This window comes from Mytilus trossulus, chromosome 14, assembly GCF_036588685.1.
Source record: "Mytilus trossulus isolate FHL-02 chromosome 14, PNRI_Mtr1.1.1.hap1, whole genome shotgun sequence".
NCBI lineage: Eukaryota > Metazoa > Mollusca > Bivalvia > Mytilida > Mytilidae > Mytilus > Mytilus trossulus.
In genome coordinates, this window is record NC_086386.1 from 69,064,511 (window position 1) to 69,088,948 (window position 24,438).

Sequence of the window (24,438 nt, forward strand, 5' to 3'; positions counted from 1 at the left end):
CTAAAAATTTGAGCGAGTTAAAAACAAAAGTTAACGAAGTTGAATCAAAAGTTCAAAAAATAAATGTAAGATGCGAAAAAAGTGAGTCCGAAATATCACAAATTAGAACACAACATGGAAATCTAGATAAACAATTAAAGAATTTACATGTTAACATTAAAGAAGTGAATACTAATTTACAGAGTATAAGTGATTTTATGGACGACTTTAAAGTAAAACATGACAACAATGTAAAAGATGTAAAACAAATAAGATCTTCTGTTAGTAGAGTAGCTAACGACTTAGACGACCGAACAACCGAATTGAGATCAGAAATTAAATCAGCTTTAAGTGATGCGCAAGAGGAACATGAAGAACTTCGCAACAAAGTAATCGATTTGCAATGCAGATCGATGAAAAATAACTTGGTATTCACAGGAATACAAGAGACGGAGCACGAAAATACAGAACAGGTAGTGAAAGATTTTATACGCAAAGAATTGCATATTTCAGATTGGATAGAACTGGGAAATGATCACCGCTTCGGCAGTGGAGCTCGCGCAGGGGAAAAAGAGGCCGCCCGCGACCAATCGTAGCCAGATTTATCTTCTATAAAGATCTTGCAAGGGTACTATCTAACACCTACCGCCTGAAAGGTAAATCGTTCGGAGTCAACCAACAATTCCCGGACGAAATTGAGCAGGCTAGAAAGAGTCTTTATCCGATCATGAAGAAAAAACGAGCTGAAGGTTGCCAGGTCAAGTTAGTGAGGGACATCTTGTATGTCGATGGGGTAATATATAATGAAGAACGCAATGTTGAAGACGATATAGCTACGAACACACAGACTCACACAAAAATGTCGCATACTCCAGATAAAAACCCTGTACAAAAACGCAAACGTACAACGACGCCAAAACACTATTAGCAACCCCATAGAGAGTCAGTTGTTACCGATGCTTTACTGAAAGACATTAAAATGTTAAACCTAAACTGTTGCGGTGTAGTGAGAAAATCGCAGTATCCTGAATTTATCAAATTGATAAGTGACCATGATATTATATGTTTGACTGAAACAAAAACTGATAATTTTGATAATATGAACATACCAGAATATACTTTTAAATTTAAAAATCGAAAGTCACACTCCAGAGTAAAATCAGGTGGCATAGCTTTTGGGTATAAAAATGAAATGTCTAAATATATTCATATCATTGAGACTAAGAGTAGCCTAGTGCTATGGGCTAAGATATCTGCAAATTTCCTACAGACTGATGAAGACTTGGTGATTGGGAACGTGTACATCCCTCCTGAAAATTCGCTGTACAAAATAACCGATTCATTAAACGAACTAGAGCAAGAGTTGTTGAAACTTTCTGTCAACTATAAATACATTATGCTTGTCGGAGATTTTAATAGCAGAACTGCTTCTGATATTGATTTTTCAAATATTGTAAATAGCAAACATGATATAGTTAGTGATTCAGATTTATGCTATGATTACTCAAATGCTTTACAAGAGTTAAATATGTTAAGTTTTAGAAAAAGTAAAGATATATCGAAAAACACTTATGGGAACGCTTTACTTGATATTTGTAAAAATAACAATTTGTTCATTCTGAATGGTAGAGTGAATGGTGATAAAGAGGGAATATTTACATGTAGAAGTTCTAGTGTTGTTGACTATTTTATTTGCTCATTTGAATTATTAAATCATGTTGTAAATATGCATGTAGATACGTTTTCGTCTCTTTACTCAGATGTACATTGTCCATTGACACTTTTGTTAAAATTTAAAATTGAGCAAAATGCTGTAACTGAAGCTGAAAACAATGATGTAACAAGTGGTAGTGAAAATATAAAGTTAAAAAAGTGGGATAATGAAAAAAAACAAGATTTCATTGAGAACATTGATGGAAATAAGATTACAGAAAAGAGAGTCCAAAGTAAAAAAGGAAAATCCAAGAATGTCCTTTTTAGAGGTCGATATTTGCTGTTTTGGTGAAAATACCTAATTCTGCAATTTCATATGCTAATATTCTGCTTTTGATGGGTATGTTTTGCAAACAAACAGTGTTAGAAGAAATTTCTTCTCTGACAAAGGAAACACATGGAGAAAAAAGCATCATTAATATGACAATTTTATAATATATATATATATTGAATTACTATTTATATTTTACAAAATATTCAAATCACAATGAAATGAAGAACAGTAACCTATAAATGAATAAAATGGAAAGCAATAATCGTGCCCTACATTTTGTTCATAAAACTTTCCCGATTCCTTGGAAGAAATTTCTTCCAACAAATTAGAAAACGTATTTTATTCCAATAAAGTATACAATTTTAGTTAGTAAAGTCAACTTGTTCTCTTCATATGCATCCTCGCTCAAGTTGGAAGAAATTTCTTCCAAGTAATAACAAACTATTCAAATTTTCTCCCATCAAATATAGAAACATTTGATACATTTAAACATATTAATTTCAATGTTTTAACACAGATAGTTCACTTCATTTAATGTTCCTTCTTCCAAGTAATATCAAACCATTCAAAATTTCTCCCATCAAATATAGAAACATTTGATACATTTACATATTAATTTCAATTTTTTAACACAGATAGTTCACTTCATTCTACCAACTAATTAGGAAAATCATTTCTAATAAAGTACTAGGCAATTTTAGTTAATAAACTTAACTTGTGATAATTTTCGTCCTCTCTGAAGTTGGAAGAAATTTCTTCCAAGTAATATCAAATCATTCAAACAAATATAGAAACTTGTAATATATTTACAATTTCCCGACTCATTGGAAGAAATTTCTTCCGACAAATTAGAAAATTTATTTAAATTCCAATAAAGTATCATACAATTTAGGTTCATATACTCAACTTTTTCAATTCATTTTGTATCCCTTCTCAAGTTAGAAGAAATTTCTTCCAAGTAATATTAAATCATCCAAAACTTGTATTTACAAATTATTGTCCATTTGTTCAACACACTAGATAGTTCATGTTCCTTCTTGGACGAAATTTATTCCAGTTACTTTTACAACAGTAAGAAAAAATTGAAAGATTCATAAAAACAAAAATCTTTCCACTGCAGAAGTTTCAATTGAATTTAGCAAAAAAATAAATGCCAAAACATTATTAGTTATTCAACATAATGTACAACATATTAAAAAAAGAAACATATTTATATAATAACACAAATAAGGCACTCCCTTTTAAGACTCAATCTTGGAAGAAATTTCTTCCAAGAACTTTTACAGCAGAAAGAAAACAATCATTTTATTCTGTATAAAGTCTCCACCACAGTGATACCAGTGATACTGGTTGGAAGAAATTTCTTAAGTGCATTTATAGCCATGTGAAAAATTGTCATTTCGTTTCCTATAAAAGCTTCATCTTTTCTTAGTATATATTTTTTTTCCGTTATTTTTTTTTCCCACAGGAAATTTTATTTCTCTAAATTAAAAAAAAAAATCTTTACCTTTTAAGAGATTTAAAAAAACATGAAGTACATTTAAACAAGTACAAATGAATTACATGACACTGGTTTGTTAGAACTCATTTTAGACTTGAACGCTGAAATGCTGAAGTAAATTCACTAAATTTTGAATAGCTAGCACATACATCTTACATAAAACAATAGTGAAAAACACCAAATACATATAACTATATATATTATTAATAAGGGGGAGACAATAAGGAGGGGGAAATCTGACGAATTGGTTCTTTGCACTTTTTAACAGTGGCGGATAGAGAACTTTTCATAAGGGGGAGGGTGCTGACTGACCTCATGCTGCAGTGATTCCCTATATAATCAACCATTTTTTCCCACAAAAGGGGGGTGGACCCCCAAGGCCCCTTCCCCTGGATCCGCCTATGTTTAAAGTGCAGTAAACTGAAAGGCCCTATGTACAGTAGAAGGGGTGAACATGCGTCCCCGATTCCTATCCCCTACTCCCAGGCTAATATTTGGTTAAAGAAATTTTTAGAACATATCTATTCTTGTCCTTCAAGCCTTTTTTCTAATTCTAACAGTACACTACTGTTAGCTAGTTTTGGCACATTGGTAAACAAAGCCATTCATTTCTCCGGTAATAACAGAAGTAATGAGACTATGTAAAGTCACTCCAAGATGAAATATGATCAATTAATTAAACACAAATAATAATTCTACAACAGATAAATGCAGTTCTCTGGTAATAGTATTATTAGTTCACATATGAATGTACTTTGTTTCCGTTTCTCTGTTGCCTTTGTTTTATCTAAAAAAAAAAGTAAAGTACAACCTAATTGTGTTCTCTGTCTAAAACATAAAGATGTATCAATAACATGAACTTAACTAGAATAATACACCAATATTCATAAAAACAACATAATTTTATTTTTAATCTGATTAAGGGATATGATCAAGTCCCCTCCTCTACACTCTTGGCAGTTGAAGATAGAATTTTGTATCAGTGTGGCTATGATTATTTTGGTCCCAGTTGTAACTTGTAACATTCAATTAAAATTAAGGGCCTTTAACATGTTTAATGAGCATGTGTGAATGTAGAAAAAATAATAAAGGATTGCCATGTGGTTATTGTGCATCATTCTGAACCCAACAAAAACATTATAAGACAACAATGAGTGACAATTTGAAAGTTCTTAATCAACTTAATTCCTGTATGTTACTTTCATGCGCAAAATTAATGTTTGAATATCAATTTATCCTTCTGGTTCCTGCTTCAAGGAATGTATGGTATACTAGTGGACAAAATCATTTTAAAAACCTCAACACTTCAGAGAGTGCAAGTGTTGCAATTGATCAATAATGTTACAAAAGATTGATTGATTGTTGGTTGCTTAACGTACAGTGGCAAATATTTCATGCATATTCAGGACGATGTGTTACAAAAGAACAATTACTCCTATAATGCAATTCTCATAGGGTACCAGTGGTATTCTTTATTCTTTTCATCGAAGACTATAGAGAAAAATGGGTAGCAGTTTCTGTATCTAAATATTTCAGTGTTGCATAAAAATCAAAACCATATACATGGTCATGCCGCAAAAATGAATAGTGTGTTTTTTGTTGTTTGGATATACAAGTACCCGGCCATGGCCACTATGTGTTTTTGTTTTTATGTATTTCTATTTATCCACCTGATGAGTTAAGCCTTTTTCAAATGAATTTATAGTTCGTTCTTTCAAGTGTTGTACTTTTATGCCACTTTCTTAGGTACGGAGAGGTTTTGGATGCCGCTAACATGTTTAAGTGAAAGTTTAAGCGCTATAAAACCAGGTTCAAAACACCACTTTCTACACTTCAAATGCTTGTACCAGGTCAGAAATATGGCAGTTGTTGTCCATTCGTTTAATGTGTTTTTTTATTTGATTTTGCCATGTGATAAGGGACTTTCCGAATGAATTTTCCTCTGAGCTCTATACTTTTGTGATTTTACTTTTTAACCCCGCTACATTCTGTATGTATGTGTGTATCCGTAGAAGCCAGTAATTCAGAGATTGTCGTTTGTTGATCCGATACATATTTTTTTTCTTTGACTTTTTTGTACATGAATTAGGCCGTTGGTTTTCTTATTAGAATTGATTTACATTTGTCATTTCGTGCTGTTGTATAGCTGATCGACTACAGGGTATGGAGTTTGCTCATTGTTAAAGGCAGTACGGTGATATAAAAATGCTGCTCAAAACATCGACTACATGTACTCTTTCACTTAAAGAAAAAAGAAAATTTTTATGACCTTGAAGTGAAGATTTTTACACATATTTTCTATAATTTGTTAAATGATATTTTGATTTTCTGGATTTTTCTACACCAAATTGGATAAGAAGTAATTGCAATCATGTGTCGTCCAATACAAGATTCTAGTCAGAGTACCATCTTAAAAGAAATCGCTGTGTAGTTGAAATGGGCATAACATTGTAACCATTGTCAAGCGAAGATGATAAAGTGTAAGAAACAACAGACAAAAAATTTTAAACTATGCATGAATCGAATCAGAGTAATAATAAATGTTAATAAATATAGGAAGATGTGGTAAACGTGACAATAAGACAACGCTTCATCCACGTCACAAGTTATAAAAGTAAATCATTATAAGTTAAGGTACGGTCTTCAACACAGAGCTTAGGCTCACACCGAACAGCAAGCTATAAAGGGCCGCAAAATAACTAGTCAAACAATAAAACTGTCTTATCTATATAAACTAGATGCTCCGCAGGGCGCAGCTTTACACGACCGCAAAGGTCGAACCCTGAACAAATGGGCAAGTATGGACACAACATTTAAGCTTGGTACTGTCTGAATTTGGAATGTGGTCAAATATGTAACTTACTAGTAATATCGGTTTTGACACAAAATAAATGTGGCCTAAAAGCTTGTAAATCTATAGCTATTGCTCGTTACTGTTACTGTGCAAATTGAAGATTTCATCTGGAACCTTACAGTACAATTTCAGCGTGATTCATACACTCTAACACAAGTTATTGTCTGAAACTAGAAAAATGCTTCTTTTTCGCCCTTTTTTGCCTGTAATTCCTTCATGATTGGGGCAATTAACCTCAAACTCAATTCCATCATTCCTTTTGTTACATGAAACATGTGGTACAATTTCAGAGAGATCCATACACTTACACACAAGTTATTGTTTGGAAACTAGAAAACAAGGCTGGTTTTGGACCCCTTTTTGGCCCTTCATACTTATATTGTTGGCCCCATAACCCCTAAACAGAATCATAACCTTCTACTTGTGGTTTTTAACATTGTTGTAAAATTTCAAACCATTAGAAATATTCATACACAAGTTATTATCCTTAAACTAGAAAAATGCTTGTTAAGGACCCTTTTGGGCCTCTTATTCCTAACCAGATGGCTTCGGTGCAGTCTCTCGGAACACTTAGCAAAAGGTGACTGTAAGATAGAACAAGATGCTTCATTGCTCACATTTATATTTTTATTTACAATTGATGCATGAAATAATGCAACCGTTGCAACGTTTGCTTTAATTTCAGAGATGCAAGTCAAGAACTGCATTTCTCCCTGTTGTCTATTCTATAAAACGATTCCCGAAGTGGGGCGTCCGTTTGGCTGTGCGGGATGTATCAAGTTCGCAGTCATGTCCGGTCAGAAGGGGGACGTTAAATCCGATGCCTCGTGTAAAGAGAGTGCCACGCTCTTTGCACGTTAAGAACCCTTGCAACATTTTTTTGAGGGGTCCGTAGGTGGCCTGTTGCAAGGCAAAATTTCTGTCTCTATCCAATATACCCTCATTTGCCAGTGGCAGTCCAAATTTCCCCGACCATTATCCTCTATTATAACAACTTACCTATTGTATTTATTGTGAATTTGTTCTCGTCCTGAATATGCATGAAATATTTGCCACTGGACGTTAAGCAACCAACAATCAATCAATCAATCTATTCTTAGCCATGTCTGCCATGTTGGTTGGTTAGGAGGGTAATCGAACACATAACTATATACCAAAATGCAGATTTTGGCCAAGTTTGATTAAATTTGTCTCAGTTGTTTCAGGAGAAGACTTTTTTTAAAGATTACGAAAACTTTTTAAATTTGACTTTAAAGAGAAATAACTCCTTATGGGGTCAATTTATCATTTTGGTCAATTGACTTATTTGTAGATCTTACTTTGCTAAACATTATTGCTGTTTACAGTTCTATCTCTATAAATAATAATATTCAAGATAACAACTAAAATTTCAGGCCTCAAAGTTATTCAGGTACAAAAAAAAAAAAATTTACAGCTTGTCCGATCGTCTGAAAATTTCAGGACGGATAAATATGAACCTGAAAACCCATTGTTTCTTGTCAAATTTGATCTAAATGATTTGGATGCAGAGATATAAGCCAAAATCTAAATTTTACCCCCAGTTGTTCTATTTTTAGCGATGGCGGTCATCTGGGTTGGTTGTTCGGATCATTGGACATATTTTTAAACCAGATACCCCAATGTTGATTGTGGCCAAGTTTGCTTAAATTTTGGCTCAGAAGTTTCATCAGAGAAACTTTCATATCCAACTATAGCAGTCATCACGTGACTTTTGTGACGTCACACATCACCCGTATCAAGCCCAAGTAAATTGTATAGAAATGCATATGGCCCATCTGGAATCGATGAAATACATTACTTTAAGTTCATGATACTAAAAGTGTGGGTCTTTGTAGTAATTCCTCATATATTTAGAAATATAAATATTCCTTTTGGAATAGTTTAAATTTTGATCTTCTCCCTTCCAAATGCTTTTGAAAATTTGTCTTGTTGCCTCGATAGTTCACACTGTTAAATCATACAACTACGATAAATATTGGATTTTCTGTCGTCTTTAACCTTAAATTGCTATTTAAACAAAACAGATGGAATAATTGTGGGTCTTTGTGCTTATTATTATATTCATAAATATTTGAAATATCGTATATAGAATAGTTTAATTTTCTATTATGTCCCTTCCAAATTGATTTGAAAATAAGCTATTTTCAGAAAATCTGCTATTATTTTTCAAGATGGCGACCAGATTGACAGCGTGGGGCGACATGGTAAAAATATTATGTGTACGATTTTTACTATGAAAATTAAATAACTGTTGGATGCTCGCGTTTTCATTCATTGTCTTACCTTAAAGCAGCATGTAATCGAACATTGGTTCCTGTTTATCAAGCTTAAACATGCTGTTGTTATTTTTATAAAATTTTGAATAATGGCGAAAACAAATAATTTTCAAACGTAGAGGATGTTCGACACTTATTTTGTTAATGCACATAATTCAATTTATTTTCTCTGTTTATATTGCAATTAAATATGACACGTTATTGTAACTATAAGAATAGCCATAGCAAGATTAAGGAGATATTAATTAAGTCATAACATCAACGTGATCAAAGAAAACAAACATGGCACCTAATCACAATGTAAGTTTTGACAATACCCATGTAGATGCATGTTTTGACAATACCTATGCCGGTTAGTGTTGTCCGATTATCAATGAAATTCTTTGAAATATTATTTTATATTCATAAAAGAAGACATCGAATGGATATAAACCGAGGTGAACTAAATATATTTTTTCAATTTTCTTTAATTAATTCATCAGGTAACCAGTATAAAAATACTAATTGAACCAGTCACATGCAGAGTTATCGAACGTGATTATGACTGTAATAGTTGCATATGTTGTAAAAGTTAACGGACGACGGATGAAAGACGCCGGCCGACGGACGCCTAGTGACGAGAAAAGATGACTTGGCCCATTGGGCCAGGTGAGCTAAAAAACAGATCATTATTAAAAAAAATAAAAGAATAATTATATTCCTACCAGATTCTTTCCTTGAGCTGCTCTGTTTTTTCCATTTCTTTTTTATTTAAAAACTATTTTCCTTTACTGTTTTGCTTGGTTTTATTCTTTGAGGAGGGTTGTTTTGTGTTTTTTTTCTTTCCAGATGAGCATGATGTGCCATTTTAGGAGGTTGGTTTCCGTTTCCCTTGTGAGTTTGCATTTGTCTTTTTCTTTTCTTCTGGCATTTCCACCTAATACAAAAAAGAAAAAAGAACATATTTGTTTTACTTTTAGATGGACAAAATTTTCTATTTCATTTATTTTTTACGGAAGCCTTTTAGCGTCGTGCTTATTTACTTTTTACAATTTGATATAACAAATTATTAATTTGATATAACAAGTTATCTTTCGTATATTTTGACCTTATGTTTCGCATTAATTGGCCAAGCATAACTTTTACATTTCTCTGTTTCTAATGCATTGTAAGGATCGGAACACATTTATTTGGTCTAAGGGATATTTGTAGAGATCTGTATGTCATGGTTCATCTGACCTTGAACTCTTTGTATGAACCATTGACAATTCTAATCTAAAAAAAAGATGTGGAATGATTGCCAAAAGAAACAAATATCCTTAAGAGACCAAAATGACACAAACATTAACAACTATATGTCACCGTACGGCCTTCGACAATGAGCAAAGCCCATACCGCATAGTCAGCTATAAAAATTCCCAAAATAAAAATGTAAAACAATTAGAACGAGAAAACTTACGGCCTTTTTTGCATAAAAAAAATGAACGAAAAACAAATATGTAACACATAAACAAACAACAACCACTGAATTACAGGCTCCTGGTGTTTGACAGACACATACATTAATAATGTGGCGGGGTTAAACATGTTAGCGGGATCCCAACCCTCCCCTAACCTGAGATAGTGGTATAACAGTTCAACATAAGAAGGAACTATAAAATTCATTTGAAAAGGCTTAGTTCATCAAATGGACAAAAATACATTAAGCGCATTAAGCGCATTTGACACTTCTAGTACACACCTGATATTATAGACGTTCCAAAAATTAACTATCAAAATAATCATAAGTAAAGCAGACGAGACATTGCAGCATTTGCGCTCTGGTATTCTATAGTCTGGTCGTATATAATAGTTAAATCAATCCACATCTGTTAGGATGCACATAAGAAGTACCGTAATAATAACGCTTTAGAAGCGAAACTCCTGCTAGAGAAGGAAGATAAACACTAAGTAACAGATAACAGGTAATAGGTATAAAAAGGGGAGCCCTCGGTGCCTAAAACACGGAAGTGGAAAACGCGGAGAAATTTGTATATATCTCTGGAACCGCTAAAGATAGATTAATAATTAAAACGGATTTGAAAAGCTTATACAATATACTATCAGCTCAAAAAATGATTTAGGTATGCCTTTTCACCAAAAAGATGACCGGAATTAGTCTCTCTTAGCGTGACTGGCAATTCGTTTTGGAACCTTAAATCTTAATTTCACGAATTTAAAACCTGGTCAAAATCTGTAAAATGAAGTGCTTAAAGATAATTTTTATGTAAAATAATATGATATAAAGAAATATACAATGTATAATATATATTTACATTACGTAAAAAGGTTTAAAAATTGACCGGGGAGAACTGACCAGAAGTCTTCCTTGTTTATAAAAGATGAAGTTAAATTTTCAACTTTGAACTAAAACTTACCAAAAAAATAAAAAGCCCGGTCAAAATCGTGAACATTATTTTTAAAAACAATTTAATTAAAAAATATATATATATATATAATCCGACACGAATAATCGATCTGATGCTTCTTAGACGAGAATTAAAACTAACGACCATATATCGCATTTATTTGAAATATGAAAATTGTTACCAGCAACATATTTATATGTTAGATATACGGTTCCCAGATGTTACGTTCACATACAAAATAAACAATACTTTAGATATTACTTGTATCAAATGTTTGTGAAATTTCTACTTACCGTGTCAGTATGTGGTGCACCCACAGGTGCTATCATAGCCACCGTCCCAGAAAGCAGTTTTTTTCGATATATTCTCCTCAATAAAAAAAAAAATCCGATTTTTAACACAAATTTAAAATTTTGAATACTTCTGTCCAAACATATGATGTGTTAATAATTGAATATTGCTTACAAATGGACTGTTTCATACCACCCGTTTATTAAATGAAAGAAATGCAGTTATGAGGCATGTTGTGCACCCAGTGTGATGTCACGTTTTGCGCACTGTGTGATGCGTTTGATGATACGACTAGTTTAGGGTCAATAAACATATTAGTTCTGTTAATATGTAAACGGGCATGTATTTCCCATCGTTATTAAAATAATTATATGTATCGCTTCCTCATCTCCTTTCCATACTTTACAGATCGGACGGTTATCAAATCCCTATCAGTTCTTACGACATAAACAAAACTTTCGAATATCATGTATACACATAACGTTGAGGTTTTCCGTTGAATAAACGAATTAAAATCTGACTTATATGAAAATAGAAGAGAAATGAAATTCTTTAATTGATAAAAAGAAACTTGAAAATATAAATCAAACATGCTCGTATAAGTGTCATGCATGCACGGTGAACGTATAATAAACAACAAATTCTTGATCTTTAGTCTATATATATATTCAAAACTAATTAATTTACTCACAAGTAAATAATGGTTTGGCCACAAGTAAAACATATTTATATATATTCCTTAAAAAAAAATAATATCACATGTCTTCAAAAATTGGGGCGAGCGAGCGAACGATTTGAAATTTTTAATATAATAAAAAATAATTTTGCAAATTTTTGAAGCGAAGTTTAAAAAGTTAAGGCGAGCGATTACTTTTGTTTAAAAGAATACTTTTGCTATCAGACATTCGGCTACATGTAGTCCCTTTATAATATTTGACATTAATAAACATCAATAAAATGTAATCTCTTTACAAAGTGTGCATGAATTATTTAGATTCGTGTGGAATAACAGTTGTCCCCAAGTTACAACCAGACAAATGGTGACACGCAATCATTTAGCTGTTCTGTCCGAAAAAAAAAACAGTCTATTAAAAAATAATTAATATGAGCATGCAGTATCCAGTATGACCATTGAAGTATATTGATATATAATACATTATAGCTTCCAATTCCAAGCACTTTTTTTGCAATGTCAATGTATGATCGATTAGTTTTACTGTTATTTAAAGATTTCGTCGGAATGAATTCCGTTTAAAATTCAATTCTTTAATTAACACCGAATTTTGTTAATATCCACTGAAAGCAAATTAATAATTCGTACAACCCTCAAAAATATCAATAGCAGTTTGCATTAAAAAAAAATTTAAAAAAAATAACCTAACAATTTCAAAAAACTTTTTACACCCATGGTTAGACTATGTACATCAAAGTCGCATATTGACATGTCGTAAATTATAAAATCTAAGCGTCATGCTGAGTGATATCTTGAGGCCTGGCCACTGGATTTGGTGTTATGAATAATTGAAATATAAGACTTTAACATGTTTAATCAGTTGTGTTATTCGATCATTCACAAGAATTTAGAGAATTTACGATATGGTTTTGTGGAAAATTGAAAGAACCCACTTGGTAAAAAAATGAAAACTCTGAAACTCTGAAGATAGCATTAAATATACGACGTTATATATACGAGGAATCGTCGAAACTTACACATGTAGAGGTATGTAAACACACGTAGCTTTAGAATATATACATGTAGTCAAACAAATGTGAAGAAAATTTAAATAGATGGGTAAATTATTTAATGACGAAAGGAGTCAAGCTCCGAAGGGTCAATGATGCCGTTTTCCATATTAAATATTACATAATCGTTATTAAAATGATTACGACATTTGTGTTTTTGTCTTATTATGACACGAGAACTTATTTATCAATCTAATGATTTTGAAAAGAGAAGGAAAAGTTCAAAGAAAAAATTATTGGAGTAAGCAAAATCACTAGCTTAGAATCTCAGACCTGGAACTTACGATAGATAAAAATAACAGTCCAGAATGTTTTACTTATATAAATAGTAAAGTCATATTTTCATTTTTCCGTGAATTTCGTTTGATTACCATGACAACATTGCACTGATCGCTGAAACTGTTTAATAGTTAATACTAGTACATGTTTTAATTAATGAGGGGGGATAGGAGGGGTCCTGATCCCAAAATACCGGGCTTAAAAACACGAAATCCCGAGGTCCCGAATTTAAACAAAGTAAATCCCGACATCCCAAAATACAAAAAAATAAAAAAATCCGGATCCCGAAAGGGTCAATCCCGAAGTCCCGAGCTTAAAAAGAATGTAGGACAGAAAGTCACAAGACAAACAGTCACAGATTTATAGTCACGGACAAAAAGTCACAAATATTTTTTTTAGATTATTTTCTTTGAATTAAAATTGCTTATCTAAAAAAAAATATGTATTTTTCTTGAACTATTGTCAAATAAACCAACTTTGTAGACAAAATTTATGGCAAAAATTATTAAAGATAATCAAATAATTTCTAAGAAAACAAAATGTCAAAGTGGCTTGGCACTTTAATGGCTTCATGGTGCCAAGAAATATACCCTTTGCGTGTTAATAATTTAATAAATCTGCATTTTACAAGTATAATGACAATTTTGCTTAACTTCAATATGAATATATGTAACAAAAAGTAAATATTTCAAGATATATCTCTTATATATTAAAAAAATTGTCAACAAATTATTTGTGAATTTTTGTCTTGTGACTTTTTGTCCTATCAAATTTGTGACTTAATGTCCTGTGACTTTTTGTCCTGTGACTTAATGTCCTGTGAATTTTTGTCCTGTGACTTTCTGTCAATTTACCCTTAAAACATCCTATCCCGGAGTCCTGATAAAGGTCCTACCCCCCCCCCCCCCCCCCCCGTCATCAATTTAACTTTTAGTATCTTAATACTGTTTTAGTGACTAAGAGTGTAACAAAAGGCACTTAATATGATTAACAGCCCTTAAAAGACATTTCAGTTGCTTACGGATCAACTTAAGCATTTACGAGCGTAACACGATTCTTTCTTAACACATATAATAAAGAAGATGTGGTATGATTGGCAATGAGACAACAGCCACAAAAAGACCAGTATGACACAAACATTAACAACTGTAGGTCACTGTAAGGCCTTCAACAATGAGCAAAGCCCATACCGCATAGTCAGCTATAAAAGCCCCCGATAAGACAATGTAAAACAATCCAAACGAGAAAACTAACGGCCTTATTTATGTAAAAAAATGAACGACAAACAAATATGTAACACATAAACAAACGACAACCACTGAATTACACGTTTGTATAGAAAATACTCATAGTAAGTATTAAGTCCATATCGTATATTTACAAAATCGAGAAGATTAAATACGGTTGATATTTTTAATCATTTGACAAACTTATAAGTAATGATAATGATCATATAAAAGAAAAGCTTACCTAGGCAGCATTGATTAGGAAGATATTTTTACTACGTAAAATTTACTTGTATAGTTATTCTATTAGTTGTGGCAGGGGTTCCAGCAGCCGTATGGTCTTTTTAATGGTTTGTTTTTAGATATAAAACAAAATCAATAAACAAATTTTCTTTTCGAGAGTTTTTTAAATTATGGCTACTATATTTACTTGTTTACATTGAATTTTTGTTATAACCTCCTTGTGCATATATATTATAATTACGTATTATGATTTTTTTTCCTTATATCCCAAATAAGACTGTATTTAAATTAAATTTGAACTTTTGATTAATATATCAATTAATTTTTTATTCCCAAACAGCAAATACTTTTGGGCATGTTTATAAACTGGAAACAGATATCGTTATTCATGTGGCGATTCACAAATGACCACGGGGGATTTCGTGTTAATTTACATTGGTATGTAGATAAGACTAGCTTCAGTTAACAACAGGAGAAGGCGGCATCGCAGATACCCCACAAAGGAGTTAGCACGTACTAGAAAAACTAAGTCGAAACCTTTAATTTTCCTAAAGAAATCAAGGGGATGCGAATGTGCCAGCGTTTCGTTGGAGTTCCTGTCAATATAATACTTCCATTCTTTGATTTAGTAATTAATAGAATTATTAAAAATGCCCAAAAAATGTCGTGTCTATGTATAAGAATTTTTCTTACTTATTCTTCTAAATCAATGATCCTGGTTAAATTAAGAAAGAATGTAACGGCTCAGTGCATTAGACCATGAAAACAGAGTTTTAAACAAGAGGAAATATCCTAACCCTCAAGTACTGCCGCCCCCTCGCGCATGTCTTTGTGTATGTCTTTAGAGCTGCTGGATCTTTACCTTTTCCAGTTTATACTCTTTAGATAAATTCTCTCAAAAATAAGTTTATTTTGTCTTATTTCTTATGCAGAAAAAATAATGCAATCTGATTGGTTGACTACCCCGGTGTAAATAACACCCCACCCTGGTTCACCCGGGGATAAATAAAATTTTGCCAATTTTAAAAATAAAATGAGATTTTGCCAAAAAAATTTGAAATATAAAATTTTGCCAAAATAATGAAGAAAAAAAAAGAAAATAAAGAAAATTAATGATAATAAGAAAATGCTAAAAAAAAAAAAAAAAATTAAATTTCTTTTTTGTAAACTCAAAAGAACACAAAAAATTTCTGAATTTTTCCAAAAATAAAGTAAACAAGTATTTGACAATGTGCAGCAGCATGGACATTGAAAAAATATTACGCTGGAAACTTTTCATTACCATTTTTACAATTTTACATCCTGATTTCAAAATGAGTAAAGGAATTGTTCATAAGAAATAAATTCGTTTTCTTGGTGTAATCAGGGGTGTACGGAATTTTACACTGTTGTTAAAAATTCATACACCCATTCGGCTGCGCCTCAGGGTGTATGACTTTTCAACAACGGTGTAAAATTTTGTACACCCCTGATTACACAAAGATAACTAATAATATACATACATGTATATAAGAAATTGTATATTTATCAGTGTGTTTTAAAATGATCGCTGATTCCTCTTCATATTAATACTAATCACTAAAACTCTGGTTTTCTGAGTACATATATTTCCCTCTGGACTTGGCAATACTTGCCAACCCTGTTCAATATATTGTTACATAAGATAGTCAGTCAATTTGGACACACATCTATTTGTTGAGAACATTATTTTTTTAGCCAGATCTCTCCGCCACAGTTGTTCTCTTCTAAGGTTTATGATGACTGATGAGTATAATTATAACTAACTGGCATGATGAGCCAGATATTTGATATGCTTTTTCACAAGGTAACAGAAGTTAGACGATATGAATAGCATGCCTGGACATCATGTTTGCTCTTATTACGCAATGCCTTCTGCTCGAATTGGCGGAAAGGCAGCAAATGCCAATTTTCGTGTTTTAAGTTTTACATGGACAAGGATCAAACCATAACCTGCTGCTTCAATTTCCTTTTTATACCCCCGCTTTAAAAAAAGGGGGATATACTGTTTTACCTCTGTCTGTCCGTCAGTCCGTCCGTCAGTCCTTCAGTCTGTCAGTCAGTCCGTCCCATGAAACTTTCGTCACATTTTTCTCAGGAACTACAATACAAGGATTTCTGATATTTGGTTTCAGGGTTTATCTAAGTCAGCTATACCGTGTGATGCGTTTTCAGATTGATCACTTGACAACTTCCTGTTTACCGAACATTTGTATGATTTTACACATGATAGCCAAGTTGAAAATTTTCGTCACATTTTTCTCAGGAACTACAATACAAGGATTTCTGAAATTTGGTTTCAGGGTTTATCTAAGTCAGCTATACCGTGTGATGCGTTTTCAGATTGATCACTTAACAACTTCCTGTTTACCGAACACTTGTATGATTTTTTTCAGTACAGAAAATTATGTGTCGATTTTTAATTCAACTTTCCGCAAAAATAATTTGTACCCTATGATCGTTTACACGGAATTTAGATACTTTCCGACAAATTTTGATTTTCATTATCACATGTGCATACATTGCAAATGAAAGCTTTTTAAGATAGTATATCTCATTTTGTTTTATATTTAATACTTCTTGATAAATTTTATTTCAAAGTCCTGTATCGTTTCTTTTGTTGACTAGTATATATGCAATAGGTCAACTAGACATGTATTGACATGTTCGACTGGCAGGGTTCATCTGACATTGACCTCATTTTCAAAATTCATTTTAGGTTGGTCTTTAGATTTGCAATAGGTCGATCGACTATATTTAAAGCATATTTGGTGTATGGAATGATTGTAAGGCGTACATGTATTTCCAGTTTGGATTATTCGACATTAGCCTGAGTTTCTTTGATCATGTTAAGTTTATATGATAGTTGCAGTGAAACTTTATAGTAAGGACTATATCGACCTGATATCGAGATATTTCAGTGTAGGCACTCTTTTTAATGGATGATTGTTTTAAATTGTCCATCTATTGTATCCTTCATCTGTCAACACTGAGTCTTGTGGATCTAAGTTTAGTTGTGGTATGTGTGTTTGACTCCCCATCTTTATTGACTAGGATTGCTAGTTTTCCTGTCGACGTTTTGTGGTCCTCTCGGTACACCATTTCCCCCTCCAATGTTAAAACAGCTGCCCTGGTATTTGCAAAATGTAATAGTGATAAAAGTAGTGTTAGACACCAATAATTGATCAAACAACAATTCTTGATAAATCATATGTAACGACCAAAATACATAGACCTATAGAATGTACCGCGAGATATACTAATCTGTTCATTTCTATTTTCCAAAAAAAATGAATAAAATGAATCATTTTTTTCTTCAGAAACCAAGATAAGCTGAAGTTGAAGTCGGAGATGATAATCATTATAGTTCAGGTATTTCACATCCAATATTTTTTGGTAATACTTTTTGTTAAGCACAAAAATGTCAGTATTCTACTCTGAAACTCACAAAAACTTTAAATAGACTTATTAATCTTCTTTTTTTATATTATTAAGAAGGGATATAGTTACGATACTGTTGTCAGGTCATTAAAGATTGCATATTTTGGCGTCATTATTGATTCACGTATAGGGTCTTTGCATCGAAACTAAACACATATTTAAAAAAAAACAGTTGCTGGTTTGACATGTGTGTTGTTTTTCTTATATATGGTATGATTATATGATACTAAACCCCTCACGGGAAGGATTTTGCCTGATATTCATATGATGAAGACATAATCTTTTAATCAGTTTAATTGAGGTCTGGAGCTGGCATGTCAGTTAACTGCTAGTATAGTCGGATGTTATTTATGTATTATAGTCATTTTGTTTATTTTGCTTTGGTTGCATCTTCTGACTTCAGACTCGAACTCCTCTTGAACTGAATTTTAATGTGGGTATTGTTATGGGTTTACTTTTCTGCATTGGCTATATGTATAGGGGGGGTCGAGATCCCATATACATGTTTAATCCCGCAGCATTCATGCGCCTGTCCCAAGGCAGGAGCCTCTGGGTTTTATACGTCTAGTATTATTTTTATACGACCGCAAAAATTTGGTCGTATATTGGTATCACGTTAGAGTCGTCGTCTGCGTCGTCGTCGTCCGAAGACATTTGGTTTTCGCACTCTAACTTTAGTAAACGTAAATAGAAATCTATGAAATTTAAACACAAGGTTTAAAACGATAAAAGGAAGGGTGAGATTGATTGAGGGAGTTTTGGTCTCAACAGTTTAGGAATTAGAGGGTCAAAAAAGGGCCCAAATAAGCATTTTCTTGGTTTTCGCACTATGACTTTATTATAAGTAAATAGAAATCTATGAAATTTTGACACAAGATTAATGACCACAAAAGGAAGGTTGGGATTGATTTTTAGGAGTTTTGGTCCTGAAAGTTTATGAATTAGGGGCCAAAAAAGGCCCAAATATGTATCATTTTTGGTTTTCGCACACTAACTTTAGTATAAGTAAATACAAATCAATGAGATTTAAACACAAGGTTTGTTAACACAGGTTGGGATTGATTTTGGGAGTTGAGGTCGGAACAGTTTAGTAATTAGGGGCCAAAAAGGGCACAAAATAAGCATTTTTCTTGGTTTTCGCACAATAACTTTAGAGTAAGTAAATAGAAATCTATGAAATTTAAACACAAGGTTTATGACCATAAAAGGAAAGTTGGGTTGATTCGGGGAGTTTTGGTCCCAACAGTTTAGGAACAAGGGGCCCAAAGGGTTCAAAATTAAAATTTGTTTAATTTCATCAAAACATGATTAATTGGGGTTCTCTGATATGCCGAATCTAACTATGTATGTAATTCTGAATGTTTCGTCCCTTTTTCAAATTGGTCTACATTTAGGTCCAAAATGTCCATAAATAAACTAAGTTTGATTTTAACAAAAAATGATTTTTTTTGGGTTCTTTGAAATGCTGAATCTAAACATGGACATGTATTTTTAATTATAAACTTTGTTTAATTTTAAAAAAAATTGAATACTTGAGGTTCTTTGATATGCTGAATCTTAACATGTTCATGTACTTAGATTTTTGATTATTGATTATTTGGTTTTCAAGTTGATCCAAATCGGGGTCCAAAATTAAACTTTGCTTGACTTAAAAAAAAAATGAATACCTGAGATTCTTTGATATGCTGAATCTAAACATGTACTTAGATTTTTTATTTTAGGCCCAGTTTCCAAGTTGATCCAAATCATGGTCCAAAATTAAACTTTGTTTGATTTCAACAAAAATTGAATCCTTGGGGATCTTTGATACACTGAATCTAGACATGCATTTAGATTTTCGATTATGGGTCCAGTTTCAAAGTTGGTCCAAATTGGGGTTTAAAATTAAATTTTGTTTGATTTCAACAAAAATTGTATGTATGGAGCTCTTTGATATATGCTTAATCTAACCATGTTTTTAGATTTTTTATGCTTAGGCCCGGTTATCAAATTGGTCCACATTGAAGTCTAAATGTTCCACAATTGAACTTTATTTGATTTCATCAAAAATTGAATTCTTGGGGTTTTTGATATGCTGAATCTAACGGATGTATTTAGATTTTGGATATTGGACCAAAATAGGTAATGTCCAATTTAGAATCTAAAGTTTTTAAGTTTAAGTTCGTATACCACATTCATTATGTGTTAGAAACCTGTGCTGTGTCAACTATTTAATCACAATCCAAATTCGGAGATGTATCAAGCTTGAATGTTGTGTCCATACTTGTCCCAGTGTTCAGGGTTCGAACTCTGTGGTCGTATTAAGAATGCGGTTAATTTTAGTTTCTTGTGTATAATTTGAAGTTTAGTATGGCGTACATTGTCACTGAACTAGTGTATTTGTTTAGGGGCCAGCTGAAGGACGCCTCCGGGTGCGTGAATTTTTCGCTGCATTGACGACCTCTTGTTGACCGTCTGCTGTTGTCTGCTCTATGATCGGGTTGTTGTTTCTTTGCCACATTCCCCATTTTCAATCTCAATTGTATGTATATTTCTTTTCCAGGTGGCAGTGGCAGTTTAGAATACAATAACTTGACCGTTTATTTGGAAACAATAAGTAAAAAGACCATGACATTAGCTATAGCAAAACTTGGCAAGCTGACCAACCAACTGTGCAACAAGAAAATGTTAGATTCATCTCTTCAGCTGAATAAGAATGATGTTCTTGAAATATTTAAAATTATTTGATATCCAAATTTAAAGGACATGTGAAAATGATAAAATAGTATTATCCGATGAGATTGTCAATTGTTAATTCATTACAAATTATTTAGATAAAAGAAAAAAATATAAATTGGATACCCTGAATAACTTTTATATTGTGTTGTTTGAATAATTACAAGACAGACTGTCAACGTGTAAATGTAGTGTACAAACGAAATATGATCAACTGGATGATTCATAACCCGCATCAACGAAATAGGAGGGTGAGGCAATAAACTGAAGGAGTCATACTCTGCAATCGCATAATAATAGGAGGGTCTATCAATACGCTTGGGGAGATTCGTAGACTGTAGCATTGATAGAGGATAGGAGAATAAAAAATGAAGTGAACAAGTTGAGTTTATTAACTATTATTGCATTAAATTTTATAATGATGAATTACATTTTCTAATTTGTTGAAAGGAATTTCTTCCAAGAAGGAACATTAAATGAAGTGAACTTTCTGTGTTTAACAAATGGGGAAAAAATTATAAATATATTACAAGTTTCTATATTTGTTTGAAAGATTTGATATTACTTGGAAGACATGTCTTCCAACTTCATAGAGGACGACAATTATCACAAGTTAAGTTTATTAGCTAAAATTGCCTACTTTATTAGAAATGATTTTCCTAATTAGTTGGAAGAAATTTCTTCCAAGAAGGAACATTAAATGAAGTGAACTATCTGTGTTAAAAAAATTGAAATTAATATGTAAATGTATCAAATGTTTCTATATTTAATGGGAGAAATTTTGAATGGTTTGATATTACTTGGAAGAAATTTCTTCCAACTTGAGAGAGGATGAAAACGAAATGAACAAGTTGAGTTTATAAACTGAAATTGCCCACTTTATTAGAAATTAATTTTCTAATTAGTTGGAAGAAATTTCTTCCAAGAAGGAACATTAAATGAAGTGAACTATCTGTGTTAAAACATTGAAATAAATATGTTTAAATGTATCAAATGTTTCTATATTTGATGGGAGAAATTTTGAATGGTTTGTTATTACTTGGAAGAAATTTCTTCCAAATTGAGCGAGGATGCATATGAAGAGAACAAGTTGACTTTACTAACTAAAATTGTATACTTTATTGGAATAAAATACGTTTTCTAATTTGTTGGAAGAAATTTCTTCCAAGGAATCGGAAAGTTTTATGAACAAAATGTAGAGAACGATTATTGCTTTCCATTTTATTCATTTATAGGTTACTGTTCTTCATTTCATTGTGATTTGAATATTTTGTAAAATATAAATAGTAATTTAATATATATATATCCAATAAAATTGTCATATTAATGATGCTTTTTTCTCCATGTGTTTCCTTTGTCAGAGAAGAAATTTCTTCTAACACTGTTTGTTTGCAAAACATACCCATCAAAAGCAGAATATTAGCATATGAAATTGCAGAATTAGGTATTTTCACCAAAACAGCAAATATCGACCTCTAAAAAGGACATTCCTGGATTTTCCTTTTTTACTTTGGACTCTCTTAGAATTAGAAAATGAATTAATGTTTTTGCATTCAAGTGTTATGTCGCAAAATTCTGTAAATAAATTGTCCGAACATATAAATGATATACTTTTGGAATCAGCAGAAAAGGTACTAGGTACCATTACTTATAACACGAAGGTTAAAAAGAGCACAAAGGAAAGCAAACCATGGTTTGACAAAAAATGCTGGGAGCAAAGAAAGTGCTCACGAATTGCAAAACGACGATATAAAAACAACAAAACATCAGATAATCATGTTCAAATGAAAGATGCAGAGAGAAAGTATAAAAAACAGATGGATTGTTCTATACAAGAGTATAGAAAGATTTTTAGAAAAAAGATGCAAAATTTAAAAAAACAGTAACTCTAAGGAGTTCTGGAAAATTTTAAATGAAAAAAGAGAAAAACGTAGTCCAAATATTTCCATCGATGTTCTCTTTGATTTCTTTAAAGACTTGAATTCGTCGGATTCAGTCGACGATGTCCCTGTTTCGCAAGTACCAAACCAGTTCAATGAAACTCTTAATAGTATCATAACAGAAAAAGAAATATTTAATTGTATTAAAGATTTAAAAAATGGAAAGGCTTGTGGAGATGACAAAATTATTAACGAATATATTAAAAGCACATGTCATATTTTTATGCCTATATATGTTCAATTTTTTAATATTGTTTTCGATTCTGGTAAATTCCAGAAGCATGGTTAGTTGGTAACATTATTCCTTTTTATAAAAATAAAGGTGATACAAAAAACCCAGAAAATTATAGACCTATCACAATTCTAAGCTGCATGGGAAAGCTATTTACTTCAGTTTTGAATTCAAGACTATCCACTTTTTTGGAAAATTACTTATTGTTAAATGAAAATCAATCAGGATTTAGAAAAGGCTATTCAACCATAGATATTATTTTTGTCCTACATATTCTTTTTGAACTATTGAAGATGCGAAAGAAAAAACTTTTTTGTGCTTTTATAGACTTTGCTAAAGCCTTTGACACAGTTTGGCGATCTGGTTTATGGCAAAAACTTCTGGAGAATTTTATCAGTGGAAAAATGTATGATACCATTGTAAATATGTATAGTAACATTAAATCAAGAATTTTTGATGGTAGTGTATTTTCAGAGTATTTTCCGTGTAATGTCGGTGTACGTCAAGGCGAAAGCCTCTCACCTTTATTATTTTCACTGTATATTAATAATCTTGAACATTTTTTAAAAGAACAAGATGTAGAAGGGTTAAAAACAGTATCCGATGATATTGAAAATGAGCTAGACTACTATTTAAAATTGTTTCTGAATCTGTATGCAGATGACACAGCTCTTTTGGCAGAGTCAAAAAATGACTTACAAAAGCAGCTTGACTCTTTGTATAACTATTTTGAACTTTGGAAATTGAAGGTTAATGTAAATAAAAGTAAAATTGTAGTTTTTTCAAAAGGTAGACCATTATCAAATATAGAATTTAAATATAATAATACTGTTTTAGAAATTGTAAATGAGTTTACGTACCTTGGTGTTATTTTTTCTAGAACAGGAAGTTTTTCTAAGGCAAAAAAGGCACAAGCAGAAAAAGCCACACACGCTATGTACGATGTTATCCGCAAAGGTCGAAAACATAATTTATCTATAGAATGCCAACTCGATCTTTTCGATAAAATTGTTAAGCCTATTTTATTGTATGGAAGTGAAGTTTGGGGAGTCGGCAACATTTCTGTTATTGAAAGGGTCCACCTTAAATTCTGTAAAATTTTGTTAAATGTAAAGAAGTCAACGCCAGATTTCATGATTTATGGAGAACTGGGAAGATATCCTTTGGAAATTGATATCAAGTTGCGGATTTTAAATTACTGGTCGAAACTTATGTGTGGAAAGCAAGAAAAACTTCCTGTTATTTTGTATAAATATGCATATAAAAAGTATGGGATGAGTATTCCATGGCTTAATAATATAAAAT

General features: G+C 32.0%; 1 long non-coding RNA gene across 1 annotated transcript; it reads left to right on the top strand.

The window, feature by feature from the left end:
- Positions 1-12,840: 12,840 nt before the first annotated feature.
- LOC134695764 (uncharacterized) lies at positions 12,841-21,060 on the top strand. Its single transcript, XR_010102841.1, has 3 exons — positions 12,841-13,016; positions 18,126-18,177; positions 20,789-21,060. It is a non-coding gene; the product is annotated as an uncharacterized LOC134695764 (long non-coding RNA).
- Positions 21,061-24,438: the final 3,378 nt, after the last annotated feature.